The sequence below is a fragment of the Schistocerca nitens genome, chromosome 9 (genome assembly GCF_023898315.1).
Source record: "Schistocerca nitens isolate TAMUIC-IGC-003100 chromosome 9, iqSchNite1.1, whole genome shotgun sequence".
NCBI lineage: Eukaryota > Metazoa > Arthropoda > Insecta > Orthoptera > Acrididae > Schistocerca > Schistocerca nitens.
In genome coordinates, this window is record NC_064622.1 from 505,462,332 (window position 1) to 505,477,066 (window position 14,735).

Consider the following 14,735-nt stretch of genomic DNA (forward strand, 5'->3'; position numbering starts at 1 on the left):
GACGAACCTGGGTGCAGGAACGGCAAAACATCATTGTTTCGGATGAATCCAGGTTCTGTTTACAGCATCATGATGGTCGCATCCGTGTTTGGCGACATGGCGGTGAACGCACATTGTAAGCGTGTATTCGTCATCGCCCTACTGGCATATCACCTGGCGTGATGGTATGGGGTGCCATTGGTTACACGTCTCGGTCATCTCTTGTTCGTATTGACGGCACTTTGAGCAGTGGAAGTTACATTTCAGATGTGTTACGACCCGTGGCTCTACCCTTCATTCGATCCCTACAAAACCCAATATTTCAGCAGGATAATGCACGACCGCATGTTGCAAGTCCTGTACGGGCTTTTCTGGATACAGAAATTGTTCGACTGCTGTCCTTGCCAGCACATTCTCCAGATCTCTCACCAATTGAAAACGTCTGGTCAATGGTGGCCGAGCAACTGGCTCGTCACAATACGCCAGTCACTACTCATGAAGAACTGTGGTATCGTGTTGAAGCTGCACGGCCAGCTGTACCTGTACACGCCATCCAAGCTCTGTTTGACTCAATGCCTAGGCGTATCAAGGCCGTTATTACGGCCCGAGGTGGTTGTTCTGGGTACTGATTTCTCAGGATCTATGCTCTCAAATTGCGTGAAAATGTGAACACATGTCAGTTATAGTATAATGTATTTGTCAAATGAATACCCGTTTATCATCTGCATTTCTTCTCGGTGTAGCAATTTTAATGGCCAGTAGTGTATTTCTCGAAAAATCTTTACGAAACTGAACAACTGAAAAGCACTCAGTTATGTACTGCGCCACCCGAAAGACACAACCATCCTCGTAGGAATAGCAAAACGATTAAACACTACAGAGGCACTGTGACATTTTAGTGTAGAGCAACGTCGCACAACAGAAATCAACACCTTAGCTCAGTAGTACTCAAGAAGCACAATACAAGAATCTGCATTGTTAGCTCTATTGTCAGATGCATATCATTCGACTTCACAGATAAGACTACGGCTAAGATAACCAGGGGGCATACACTTCTGTACTGGAAATATGGTCTATACAGATCACAATGCAGACAATTTTACTTGGATGTTGAAATTATCTAGATACAGCCCACACTTCATACCACTATGATGTTGTGCACTACAGAATTGCCACAGGTACTATTTATAGTTTGATAGTCTAGTGTTAGCTACCACAATATGATAATAGTGATGTTTATAAATTATAGAGCGCGGCAATCACTCTTCCAATTATTTTTTTTTTTTTGCTTTTTTTATTACGGAACTCCAGATTTCGGCTAGTGCCTAGTCATTATCAATGCACTATTTTCTAATCTCGATGCATGTTAGTTTCCTGGTTGTTCCGACATCAGTCACAGTTCTTTGAATACTCTGAAGGACCGTGACTGACGCCCGAACAAGAGGGAAACTAACATGCATCGAGGTTAGAAAATAGTTCACTGATAATGGCTAGGCACTAGCCGAAATATGGACTTGCGTAATAAAACCAACAAAAGAAAAAAAAGAGGACGACTGATTGTTGCTCTCTATAATTTATAAATCACGTAACAGTCGCTGAGTGCACATATTTTCCGAATGGAAGGTAACCTGATAATAGTGATATTAATAAATTATATCAAATAATATTATCAAGACGTACAAGGTTGGTACGAACAACTACCACAAATTACGATCTGAGCTTCAGTGGTAAGTGCTATGAACTGTAGTATATGTTGGATAGAAAATCAGGTATTCGACCTCACCACTCTGAACAGCAAAATAAAATCTTCCAGTTTGTAATTCTGCTACACGAAAACGCACCTCGCTAAGGAAGGGCGTAACAAAATTGTTTAATCCTTTTATAAAAAAAAAAAAAAACGATCTGTCGTGCTCGATAATACCGCATAAATATCTTCCCATTTCAAAACCACAGCCAAATTGTCTATACTTTTAAATAATATTTATTTTATTTCGCACTTTTAGAGCTATAATCTACTCTCTTGGCAGACTGACGTTATTAATTAAAGATAGTCAGTTCCACAGGAAAGAGTACGCCGTTATCCGCACAAAACAAAAGACACTATTATGACACTATTATAAATATATGTTTACATAAAAATAAATGTTTTTACTAATTGCACAATTACCTAATAGTTAAGCCAATAGCCGCCATTATCGATTTTAGCCTGGTCCATTTTCATGTGCTTTTCACGAGATTTTCTGCTTTTTTTTTCTCGGTAACGATCTCCATATCGTCCTGATTTTATATGACAGCTGCTTCAAAGTATATATTGGCTTTCCTTTAAGCTTCATCTTAATATATGACCAAACATTTTGATCGGATTTGCATCCGGAGACATTGCAGGCCAATCCATCGTGGGCAACCCATTGTCTTCTTTCCACGTTGTAAAGAGACGGATGCGATGTTTTGGATCATTATCCTCTAGAAGCACCCACTTTGCCTCGTTCGAACCAAATAGCTTCTTAACGGACCTCAGAAGGCAGTTTTGAGAAATATTTTGCATTATTTCAGCGTTTGAATTGGCTGTAAATAAGTGCAAATAGCCAAAACTGCAACCGACAAAACAAAACATTCGACTCTCACACTGTTTATCAATACACTGTGCAAAAGCGCAATGAGTACAGATTCTAAACCACTAACAGAGATGTCACTGCGGACATTACAGATGAAATTATGGTGTTCACTTTCTTGTGGAACGGACTGTAACCTTCGTACACAGCAACCCACGACTGTAAAAACGGAAGAGAGGTGGTGCTATAAACCTACTCTGTAAATTGTTTTGACGTCAGAGTGGGTGGAGCCTGCCGCCATCTTAAATAGTCAAAAACATCAGGAGACTACTGTTTGCGATTGCTTCTTGTTCATTATTTCTGTCGTGTGCATGCAACAGCTGTTTTATGTACTAAAAATTACAGTGCTTGCATTAATAAGATGGTGTCAGGAAGGCAATTTCGGATGTTCCTCTGTTCTTGAATCCATATTTACTCTAGTAATACGAAACATTTGGTCTCGTTAATGTAACTTGTTTTTGTTGACATTTAGAATAGCCAAGAGGAGAAGGATGCAATGTGTAAAGAATGCCTTCGTAACGCATTTTATTTGTATATTTGTATCGATAGTAAATGAAGCTGGAACTCCGAAGCCAATGCTTGTTTGCTTATTGTTCATCCCATTTTCAGCTTTCAGCTCGTATGCACAATATTTTCATTGTTGACGTTTGTAAAAAAACTTACCTACGTATTCTTTGTTAGCCCATAAACGTGTGCAATGCGGTAGAAGCAATGTTTGCTGTCGCATCTTGTGCATGCCAACAAAGTGAACGATTATTGAAGTGTCAAAGAAACAGAACTGCATAGAGGTACACCTCCATTGGAATGAAATTATTGTTTTATTGGATTGTAAGTGCACTAGTCTCACTGTAGTTTCCATATTTTCTCACTTTGAAATCTTACCTACGATGCGTCATTCAGTATGTGACCAACAAAACAAATGTACAGGGTAAAGCAAACGATAAAACTATTCAAACTTCTTCCAGCATTGTGGAATGCTATAAATGCAATTAAGGGCATGGTTTTAGACGCTTAAAACCTGCAAAATGGATATTTTGCTTTGATACGCATGTAAGAAATTTTTTTTTAGTAATGATAGCCTAACATGTGTAAGATATAGGCGTATCTTTCCAACAGTAACTTATTTGCTTCTTTTTCCGGAATATTTCCCTCCAGTAACTCCGGTAGTTTTCAAAAATAACCAAACATAGCACAATTGGAGCGTATGTCTACTTTGATCATCTGCGCGATTTTACTTTTGAATTTCATTTAGAGGTTTTCGAAGTATATAAGCATATACCATGCTTTGCAATATACAAATAGTTAGTTTGTTACTTAGTTTCATGTTCCATTGCCATCTCCACGATACATCGCAATGCTGTGGAAGGAACCACTGCATATTGACATCAGTTTTCTATTTTTTTTATTTTTTGTGTGAATATGGCTCCATACTATCATTTATTAGTTTTCTTGTTTTTTAATTAAAGACAGACAGAGGCATTCTGTATCAATGTATAAGTGACCAAAACTTTTGGCTGCGGAGTTGTGAACCCCTGTTTGTGCTACAGACAACCTTAACGTTGTATGATGGATGTCATTTTTTTTCTTCTGATACTGCGATTATGTACATCATTGTTCGTGTTGAAGTGCAGTGGATTACTAGCAACGAACTTCAAGAGGAAATACCTATAATGTAAAGCGGTTAGATTGCTACTCACGTGCCGTGCAGCAGGCAGGCGCGACGAAACGAGTATCACATAAGTCTTCAGCCAAAGCCTTCTTCAAAAAGGAAACAAAGTACAAATACACATTCACGCACCCACATGACCGCTGTCTCCGGCTGTTCTAGCCAGAATCTTTTTTACAGGGGGACGACAATGAATAATTATTGGCAGGAGGAAATAAGGAGATGGGATGTTGCCCAGCAATCAGAGCGGTTACGTAGCCGTGTGTTGTGTGGGGACAGGCTCCCACAACCGCACGAGTGGTCGACTGCGAAGAGCGGACAAATTGAATAGCTGGCCGGCGGCCATTGGAGTGGTAAACTGACGCGCGGAGTCCGAATGTTTATACATCGCTTTTGGTTAAAAACACCTTCCCTTGAGTTAGGTCACAAACATAATGCCTCATTTAAATACGTTACTACAATATACTTTATAATTTATGAACAAACAGCAACTAGTCACTGTTTATGAATTTATCTTACGCACTACATGGAATCTGCCGTAGCTAAAAGTTATGTACTGGACCCCTAGCATTTTTCGTAGTTCATTTACGATAGATGTACGCAAAATGCATCAAAATACTCGAAGATTTTCCCACTATATTAATAGATATTTTCTGACTCTACCTTGCTTTAGATTTTACGACGATAAGTGCGTTATATATGGCATAGACCTTTGGCATCTCACGACCAAATTATCAAGTTTCAACCTAACCTAGACCATGAAAACACTACCGATCACCCAACTTTCTTCAAAATGATCAGAACATATAAAATGGTATTCTGTCGTCGGAAATCTTGCCTCCTGACAGCGCGCAACCATTTTTGTAACAGCTGTGGTTTTGAGAAAGGAAACCTGCAAATAGATGCACAGACATTATGCTAATACCGTGTTACAAAGACATTTATGTAGCAAGTGCACTGACATACAAAATAACTTAAAATATCCACATACCTGTGAAATGTAATATTCGTTCCTTTCTCGAATTTATTTGTACAATTAATCGCTGCACAACTCTTCACCATTGTACTTCTTTTGATTGGATCGTACAGACAGTAGAATTACGAGTAACAAATACTGTATGTACGCCCCAACAAATATAAAACGTTGAATCCGGTCTTCATAAACAACAATACTACACAACACATCAGACTACAACCACTATAATGGCGTCCAGGCAAAGGTTCAAATTATCCCGTGACTGCAGCGCCATCAGTGAGTCTAGTTATTTTTTACAAGTCTTTGTGTGGGGGCGAGACCGTTGATACAGCGTGGCTCGGACGTCGGAGCGTTTGTGACTTGGGAGGCAGTGAAGAACACAGGAAAGAAGAGAGAGAACGGACACTGAGCAAAGTAAGGCAAATCTAAAGCCAAATGACAGAAATAAAACTATCACAATAAATGTAAAGAGGGTAACATATATTCAAAAGGAAATATTGCTTGAACGGCTCCACTTACGAACGACTTGTGATTCCTTTAAACTTTATATTACGATCGGATCGATTAGTATACCCGTAAACAAAGAAAGCTGTCATTTTTGATGAAACAATCAAAGCACCCAATACAGTCGAAACTGGGGTCCACTGAAGAATGGGACACAACCCGTTGGCTTTGACCAATGACGTCATTGGTTACTCACAGATATTAATGTCTTTATTTTCGAGCCATAGATAGTAACTCGGTTATCTTATGTGGCGAGGCGTCTTCATTGTAAATTGAAATAAATGAATGTGTTTTTAAAAGACAGGGCTAGACATTGTGTGCGATTTTTGTCTCTTCTATTAATTTAAATAATTTGTTCGTTCCAATTCATTCGGCACCTATTTCCACGCATAATGAGTTTGAGATATTTTGGAATAACTGGTTTTCATTCTGGACAATTTTTAATTTTTGTTTATAGGTATGGATTTCTCTGTTCCTATGAATATGGAACATTTGAAGAAGGATTCGTTAACTGCAGTACGGAATACAAATTTGACAGTTGTAGCTTTTTCTCGCCTTCGCTAGCGCTAGTATTACTACAATATTTTTCACTTGATCGAAGGCGAAAAGACCGATGTACGAAAAATTAGTAGCCTGTACTTCAGTTGACCCATTTAGGTCAGTTAAACTACGAAGGTAGTAGTATCCTGTTCTTCAGTTGACCTCTTAGGTATACTAAAGTACGAGTTGCAAATCTTATGTATGTCGCTGCTTTTCGCTTGCACTAGTGCCAGTATCTTATTCTTCAGCTGACCTATATAGTTCGCATATATATGCTAAGATGGTAGCTGATCTTTCGGACATGTCCGAAGGAACAGCTACCATCTTAGTATATAGTTAAGGCTCACCGACCACTTGACCATCTTCTTCTTCTGTGCGGATGCACAAACAGTGCCCGAACTCTTACGGGAATCGGCAAAAACCCGCGATTAATGAGTATAATGGGCGGGGGCACTACGAATGTAGTGCGGGACAATACGCTGAGAATGTGGGTTTCGCGGGAGGCGTGCCAGACATAAATCCCTGCAGTCGTACTATCCTCTGTATCCTCGGTGGCTCAGATGGATAGAGCGTCTGCCACGTAAGCAGGACATCCCAGGTTCGCGTCTGCCACGTAAACAGGACATCCCAGGTTCGAGTCCCGATCGGGGAACACACTTTCATCTGCCCCCGTTGACGTATGTCAACGCCTGTAAGCAGCTAAGAGCTTTCATTTCATTGTAACTATATAGTTTAATTGAAGTACAGGATACAAACTTCACGTATGTCGAGTTTTTCACCTTCGCTAACACTAGTATCTCTTCTTCATTTGACCAACATAGGTCAACTCAGGCACGGGATACAAATGTTACCGTTGCAGGTTTTTTCGCCGTCCCTAGTACTACTATGACAGTTTTCAATCGACTCTATTAGTAACAAAGACAAAGAAAATATTTGTATCCCATACATCAGTTGGCCTATACAGAGTGTTAGAAAAAGGTATCGCCAAACTTTCAGGAAACATTCCTCACACACAAATAAAGAAAAGATGTTATGTGGACATGTGTCCGGAAACGCTTAATTTCCATGTTGGAGCTCATTTTAGTTCTTTCACCTACGCTCAATGGAGCACATTATCATGATTTCATACGGGATACTCTACCTGTGCTGCTAGAACATGTGCCTTTACAAGTAAGACACAACATGTGGTTCATGCACGATGGAGCTCCTGCACATTTCAGTCGAAGTGTTCGTACGTTTCTCAACAACAGATTCGGTGACCGATGGATTGGTAGAGGCGGACCAATTTCATGGCCTCCACGCTCTCCTGACCTCAACCCTCTTGACTTGCATTGATGGGGGCATTTGAAAGCTCTTGTCTACGCAACCCCGGTACCAATTCTTCGTGCTCGTATTGTGGACGGCTGTGATACAATACGCCATTATCCAGGGCTGCATCAGCGCATCAGGGATTCCATGCGACGGAGGGTGGATGCATGTATCCTCGCTAACGGAGGACGTTTTGAACATTTCCTGTAACAAAGTGTTTGAAGTCACGCTGGTACGTTCTGTTGCTGTGTGTTTCCATTCCATGATTAATGTGATTTCAAGTAATAAAATGAGCTCCAACATCGAAAGTAAGCGTTTCCGGACACATGTCCACATAACATATTTTCTTTCTTTGTGTGTGAGGAATGTTTCCTGAAAGTTTGGCCGTACCTTTTTGTAACACCCTGTACAGGTCAACTGAAATATTGGCTACAAATTTTATGTACGTCGGTTTTATCCGCTTTCGTGTAGCTCAACTAAGGTACAGGATGCCAATGTTTCGTACGTCGGTCTTTTCGCCTTCGCTAGTACTAGTATCAAGTGAAGAATAGGATTCCACCAGTTGCGGAGGTGAAAGAAACAAGACTTGCAAAATTTGTGTCCCGTACTTCAGTTGACCTACGTAGGTCAACCGAAGGGTAGGATACTAGTGCTAGCAAAGGTGAAAAAGTTGACATACATTAAATTTGTATCCCATACTGCAATTTAAGCTAAACAGATCAACTGAAGTTCGGGATCAACTCATACATGTCTACTGAGGTATTCCATGCTAACGTTACTTCTGTCCCAATTTTTTTCTTTTTTGTGCTAGTATCCCAGTCGAGCTATGTAGGTCAACTGAAGAACAAGACACTAGCACTCAAAGAAGCGATATACTTAACATTATGTTCGAAATATGAATGTACGTGTGTAACATTACGAGTCAAGATAGCTGTAACGGAAATTGAATAGCGTAAAGTTATTATTAAAAACGCACGCCGCGCGATTTGTGACGATTTGGTTGGCCATAATAGTAGTAACATGCTTTTGAATACAATTAAAATATAACGGCGATACCTGTTTAGTGTTATTGGAAATAATATGTAGTAAATTAATGAGTAAGGTAGCCGATCCTATAAGAAGAGGTGAAATTGGGCATATTAAGGTGTTTTGCTTTATGTCGACTAAGCCGATGATACGGCGTCTTTTTTTCCGTTTACTCTTAGAAGAAAAAAAAAAACAAGTAACGAAGTGCTAATTGTGCGTTGTGAAAAATATAGGGGCGAATTTTAAATAGCTACAGTGTATAATCAGACTAACAAATGGACATTCAGTTACGCGAAATAGCGGACAGCGAAGTGTGGTCATTAAATTGAGTACACCTACAGGGCGGTCAATTCCGGGATAAGTCTATTCGCATCTCACGAGGGACGCGGTATTGAGACCGGTTTTTTTTTATTATATCACGGAGAGCGGGCTTCAGTTTATAAAAAGGAGAAAAGCTGTATCATTATCATTGACTGTTGGTGTTAAGCAACCAAAACTGTTCATCAAAGGGTTTCGGTGAATGAGTGGTCAATGCGAAATGAAACTGTGAACGAAGTTATGTTAAATAAAGCAGAAGAAACAAGAGTTTGGTCGTATCTGTTATTTTTCCATAAACCGTAACATTTCTTCTCGTTGTACGAAGCCTTTATAGACGATCGTTATGACAATTTGCTTTGAAGGGATCTCGTTACGAGTTAAGTTTTGGGGACCTGGTCAACAGGGGATAGTTCGTAGATCTTAACTACTGCATCTATTTTGGAATCAGGTGCTACCGTGACCATTGTGTGTTGTCAATGGCTTAAGGTCATCATATCTCATGCTCTAAGATCGACGCGCCTTTCCTCTTGGTATAACGGTGTCTCACGGTAACAACGACAACGCCGACGGCGAAGGAAGATACGGTAGAAGTGGCGCCACAACGTGCGGCTCGATCGAGGAGGATTGCTGCATCGAGTCGAGTGTCATCCGGATTCACGAACCCTAGAGTTGGAAAATATTGTAGCAGCCAGAGAGTCCAATGAAAGAGGTATTCTTCAATAATCGCTATAAGTGAGCGATACTACCAGGTATGATTAAAATAACTGTATAATTATAAAAAAAAGGAAGTTGAGACTTGTGATTTCGGTAGATAAATATATATAAATAAATAGTGAAATACTTCCCCCATGTACCATGGACCTTGCCGTTGGTGGGGAGGCTTGCGTGCCTCAGCGATACAGATGGCCGTACCGTATGTGCAACCACAACGGAGTGGTATCTGTTGAGAGGCCAGACAAACATGTGGTTCCTGAAGAGGGGCAGCAGCCTTTTCAGTAGTTGCAGGGGCAACAGTCTGATTGATTGACTGATCTGGTCTTGTAACATTAACCAAAACGGCCTTTCCAGCCGTAATTTTTCCCAAGGACATGCAGCTTTACTGTATGATTAAATGATGATGGCGTCCTCTTGGGTAAAATATTCCGGAGGTAAAATAGTCCCCCATTCGGATCTCCGGGCGGGGACTACTCAAGAGGACGTCGTTATCAGGAGAAAGAAAACTGGCATTCTACGGATCGGTGCGTGGAATTTCAGATCCCTTAATCGGGCAGGTAGGTTAGAAAATTTAAAAAGGGAAATGGATAGGTTAAAGTTAGATATAGTGGGAATTAGTGAAGTTCGGTGGCAGGAGGAACAAGACTTTTGGTCAGGTGATTACAGGGTTATAAATACAAAATCAAATAGGGGTAATGCAGGAGTAGGTTTAATAATGAATAAAAAAATAGGAGTGCGGGTTAGCTACTACAAACAGCATAGTGAACGCATTATTGTGGCCAAGATAGACACAAAGCCCATGCCTACTACAGTAGTACAAGTTTATATGCCAACTAGCTCTGCAGATGATGAAGAAATTGATGAAATGTATGACGAGATAAAAGAAATTATTCAGGTAGTGAAGGCAGACGAAAATTTAATAGTCATGAGTGACTGGAATTCGTCAGTAGGAAAAGGGAGAGAAGGAAACATAGTAGGTGAATATGGATTGGGGGGAAGAAATGAAAGAGGAAGCCGCCTTGTAGAATTTTGCACATAGCATAACTTAATCATAGCTAACACTTGGTTCAAGAATCATAAAAGAAGGTTGTATACCTGGAAGAATCCTGGAGATACTAATAGGTATCAGATAGATTATATAATGGTAAGACAGAGATTTGGGAACCAGGTTTTAAATTGTAAGACATTTCCAGGGCCAGATGTGGATTCTGACCACAATCTATTGGTTATGAACTGCAGATTGAAACTGAAGAAACTTCAAAAAGGTGGGAATTTAAGTAGATGGGACCTGGATAAACTGAAAGAACCAGAGGTTGTAGAGAGTTTCAGGGAGAGCATAAGGGCACAATTGACAGGAATGAGGGAAAGAAATACAGTAGAAGAAGAATGGGTAGCTCTGAGGGATAAAGTAGTGAAGGCAGCAGAGGATCAACTAGGTAAAAAGACGAGGGCTAATAGAAATCCTTGGGTAACAGAAGAAATATTGAATTTAATTGATGAAAGGAGAAAATATAAAAATGCAGTAAATGAAGCAGGCAAAAGGGAATACAAACGTCTCAAAAATGAGATCGACAGAAAGTGCAAAATGGCTAAGCAGGGATGGCTAGAGGACAAATGTAAGGATGTAGAGGCTTGTCTCACTAGGGGTAAGATAGATACTGCCTACAGGAAAATTAAAGAGACCTTTGGAGAGAAGAGAACTACTTGTATGAATATCAAGAGCTCAGATGGCAACCCAGTTCTAAGCAAAGAAGGGAAGGCAGAAAGGTGGAAGGAGTATATAGAGGGTTTATACAAGGGCGATGTACTTGAGGACAATATTATGGAAATGGAAGAGGAGGTAGATGAAGACGAAATGGGAGATAAGATACTGCGTGAAGAGTTTGACAGAGCACTGAAAGACCTGGGGTCGAAACAAGGCCCCGGGAGTAGACAACATTCCATTAGAACTACTGATGGCCTTGGGAGAGCCAGTCATGACAAAACTCTACCATCTGGTGAGCAAGATGTATGAGACAGGCGACATACCCTCAGACTTGAAGAAGAATATAATAATTCCAATACCAAAGAAAGCAGGTGTTGACAGATGTGAAAATTACCGAACTATCAGTTTAATAAGTCACGGCTGCAAAATACTAACGCGAATTCTTTACAGACGAATGGAAAAACTGGTAGAAGTGGACCTCGGAGAAGATCAGTTTGGATTCCGTAGAAATGTTGGAACACGTGAGGCAATACTAACCTTACGACTTATCTTAGAAGAAAGATTAAGAAAAGGCAAACCTACGTTTCTAGCATTTGTAGACTTAGAGAAAGCTTTTGACAACATTAACTGGAATACTCTCTTTCAAATTCTGAATGTGGCAGGGGTAAAATACAGGGAGCGAAAGGCTATTTACAATTTGTACAGAAACCAGATGGCAGTTATAAGAGTCGAGGGGCATGAAAGGGAAGTAGTGGTTGGGAAAGGAGTGAGACAGGGTTGTAGCCTCTCCCCTATGTTATTCAATCTGTATATTGAGCAAGCAGTAAAGGAAACAAAAGAAAAATTCGGAGTAGGTATTAAAATTCATGGAGAAGAAGTAAAAACTTTGAGGTTCGCCCATGACATTGTAATTCTGTCAGAGATAGCGAAGGAATGGACAGTGTCTTGAAAGGAGGATATAAGATGAACATCAACAAAAGCAAAACGAGGATAATGGAATGTAGTCAAATTAAATCGGGTGATGCAGAGGGGATTAGATTAGGAAATGAGACACTTAAAGTAGTAAAGGAGTTTTGCTATTTAGGGAGTAAAATAACTGATGATGGTCGAAGTAGAGAGGATATAAAATGTAGACTGGCAATGGCAAGGAAATCGTTTCTGAAGAAGAGAAATTTGTTAACATCGAGTATAGATTTAAGTGTCAGGAAGTCGTTTCTGAAAGTATTTGTATGGAGTGTAGCCATGTATGGAAGTGAAAGACAAGAAGAGAATAGAAGCTTTCAAAATGTGGTGCTACAGAAGAATGCTGAAGATAAGGTGGGTAGATCACGTAACTAATGAGGAGGTATTGAATAGGATTTGGGAGAAGAGGAGTTTGTGGCACAACTTGACTAGAAGAAGGGATCGGTTGGTAGGACATGTTTTGAGGCATCAAGGGATCACAAATTTAGCATTGGAGGGCAGCGTGGAGGTTAAAATCGTAGAGGGAGACCAAGAGATCAATACACTAACAGATTCAGAAGGATGTAGGTTGCAGTAGGTACTGGGAGATGAAGAAGCTTGCACAGGATAGAGTAGCATGGAGAGCTGCATCAAACCAGTCTCAGGACTGAAGACCACAACAACAACAGTGAAAATAAATGTATGTCTTGGTAGTGAATAATCATGTCAAAACGAACGAAAAGAATACATGATAATGTGCAGTTGAGTAGAGTAATGAGTAGAGAGAGAGAGGAAAGTGAAGAGGATAGGGATGATTCATCCCATGAGCTCAATGTGGGACAGGAGACATGTACAGATAATAATACAGTTATTGATTTAGAGCCGTTAGGAGATTCAAATACAATGATAAGTAAGGTAAGCAGCGTGGGAGAACATAAAGATCTTGAGGTTTCGGAAGTAGATCAGCAAGTTGATCCTCAAAATGGAAATATTAATCAAAAAATGTTTGATATGCTGGTATCAATAAATACTCAAATGGGTGTAATGAATGGAAGACTTGGTTCACTAGAAAAAGATAATAAGCAATTAAAAGAGGACAATCAAAAGTTAAATGAAAAAATTGAGGCCAAATTTGGTTCATTAGAAGTTAAAATGGATTCTTTGGAAAGCAAACTCAGCACCTTTGATTATAAACTTTAAAATACTAAGAAAGAATTAAAGGCGGACTGGGAGACTCAATTAAATGCGAAATTTGGAGAACTAGATGTAGAGTTTTCTAACACCTTAGAAAGGTAATATAATAATTTAATGGGAAATCTTCATGACGTAGAAAAGAAATATGAGGTAGTTTCGAAGAGTTATGATGGCCTGTCCAATAGGATGGTTAAGTGTGAAAGCAGCTGTTTCAATGCTAGCGCACAGATAGAAGAGCTTTCGAAACAAATAGTCGAGTTTGAGTCCGATGCTCGTAAGGAGATTGACAAGTATTTAGTAGATCAAACTAAAAGACTTGACGAAGATCTATCTGAATGGATAGAAATAAAAGGAAATGAAATTGTAGACAAGGTTAAGACTACTATTGGATCCGAGCCAAATGAAAATATCAATGAGCACCTAAGTAGAAATGATGAATTAATTAAGCCCCTCACTAGCGAAATTCAGAAAATAAAAGAGAAAATAGTTGATGAGTTACCTAAATGGCAAAAGGAAACCAATCACAAATTGGCGGAGTTAGAACGAAAGTCATCACAAAATTTGTTGACCGAGGACGAACGTTCGGAGAATAGGTCGAAAAACAACCGAACATGTGATAATACGAAGTACAATTGTGGTGAAAATTTGCATTGGGAAGTTGATGATTCGGTTGGTAAAGATGATGATTCTTTTGGTCAGCGAGGATATTTGTCTTCTTTAAAGGTGGAGAACAGCATTTTTAAAAGTAGACAATTCCCAACATTCTCCACTGAAAAGAACAACCTGCATCCGAAAATCTTTATCAATAATTTCAAAAGAATATTTCCACGTAGCTGGTCAGAACACGACCGACTTCAATTTATAGTATCCAAAATTACCGGAGAAGCCCCATTATGGGCCGCCGAAGTAAGTGAAAGTTGCCATACTTGCGCTGAGTTTGAACAACTTTTTTTGGCTAAAGACTGGTCGTCGAGTAAACAAGAGAAATTAAGAAAAGAGGTTTACCAACCTGAGTATTTTAACAGTAAAAGGAGTACTTTAAGGCAATATTTTGAAAAGTACATAAATAAGACACGTTATTGGAGTGATCCAATTTCTCACAAGGAAGTGATCAGAATTTTGAAGTCAAGGTTGCCCATAAACATACGTGAAAAGTTAATAAATGTTCCTGACCTCGATGTAGAACAGTTCTTGTCGGTGATTGACTCTATAGATATGGTTATGGAAGACGCAAGACAAATGAGTAGTAAT